This window comes from Halyomorpha halys, unplaced genomic scaffold (genome assembly GCF_000696795.3).
Source record: "Halyomorpha halys isolate HHAL.00 unplaced genomic scaffold, Hhal_1.1 Scaffold416.1, whole genome shotgun sequence".
NCBI classification, from domain to species: Eukaryota; Metazoa; Arthropoda; class Insecta; order Hemiptera; family Pentatomidae; genus Halyomorpha; species Halyomorpha halys.
The window spans coordinates 237,698-239,524 of record NW_027112060.1 but is presented as its reverse complement, the minus strand read 5'-3'; positions in this window follow the sequence as shown (position 1 = coordinate 239,524).

Below are 1,827 nucleotides of genomic sequence, written 5' to 3'. Positions count from 1 at the left end.
TATTTTTATTTATTTGAATTAAAAATAAAAATTTATTTCTGGAATAGTTTATTATTTAAAAAAAAAAATGAAATAAGGTAAAAATTAATCAATCAATTCATGAATGATTCTGCACAAGTATTGAATAGACCAGAAATAATTATGCAACCTGTAATTTTATGATAAAAACATTAAGAAGCTAACAAGAAAACATTTGACATAGACCAAGTTCCAACAGTTCTTTTTATCCTCTTGTGTCTTTCATATAGGTTCATCTAACTTACAACATATAACATATAATGGGATGACTTATGAGTGTAAATGCAATTTGTAATGAAAAATGGTTGATTGGTCATGTGTAATATATAAAAGAAAGATAGTCTGGGTGCAATAAAAAACAAAACAAACTCTAATAGTAAATTAACTATTTATTGTGAGCCAACGTTTCGCCCCACTTTGCAGGGCTAAAAAAGATACAAAGAACTAAAATAATGTTACAAAGTAAGATAATAGATTTTCTTTAATTTATTTTGTTCATTTTTATATAAATTTTCACATATTTTAGCCATACGTTAGTTTACTTTTATTTCATGTTATCTACTATCTTACATTGTTACATTACTTTAGTCGCTTGTCTCTTTTTTAACCCTGATGAGGCCCTTTAAAGTGGGGAGAAACTTTGGTTCACAAAAATAGTTAATTTAATATTTGAGATTTTTTTTTTTTTTACTGTACCAAGATCCATCTTCCTTTTATTTATAACACAAGGTCAATCAACAACTATTACAAAAAATCACATTTACACTTCTATTCACTCATAAATCATCTAGTCATATTGTGGAAAGTCCATGTTTATTGTAGGTTATTATGAACAAAAAACAAGACTATCTTTCTTTTATATATTAAACATGATCAATCAACAATTTTTCATTACATATTGCATTTACATTTCATAAATCATCCCGTTATATGTTATACGTTAAATGTTGTAAGTTAGATGAACCTATATGAAAGATACAAGAGGATAAAAAGAACTGTTAGAACTTGGTCTATGTCAAATGTTTTCTTGTTAGCTTGTTGATGTTTTTGTCATAAAATTACAGGTTGTATAATTATTTCTGGTCTATTCAATACTTGTGCAGAATCATTCATGAATTGATTGATTAATTTTTACCTTATTCCATTATTTATTATTTTTTTTTTTAATTCTAATAAATAAAAACAAAACACTACAGATATTTGACAACTGATTTAACAGTTGAGATTGTTTGTCAATTATCCAAAAATAAAATAAAAACCATTAAATGATTTAAAATAATATTTATATTCTAAGATAAATATAAAACTTTCCTTAACATGTTTTACCTATGCAAACAGATATTATTCCTACTTACTCCTTTCTTTAAAATATTCAATAATATTAAATTAATATATATTTTTTTAAAATGAACTTAAAAACCAAAATCAAACAACTTAGTGTTGTACTTAACACTAACTTGGGCTATTACTGTAGCCCTTAATAAAACAAAATATCTTCTATTCTAGGAAGATAGTCCAAGTGGTGGTCAATAAGGTATCGGAATAGTAAAGGAAAACTAATTCTTGTTAACCAACGTTTCGCCCCACTTTGCAGGGCTTCGTCAGGGCTAAATGAAAAGCATGATACAAACATTGTAATAATTGAAAAAACATTAAAATAAATATACAGAGAAAATATGTAAAAAAAATTTTTTTTTGTTTTTTCTATAAAAGAAATAATTTAAGAAAGTATACACATAGGTGGACTAAAACTAGTTAATAGATACAGCCAGGTGTGATAAAATTCTAAATGCAGATCTAGAGAGTAGA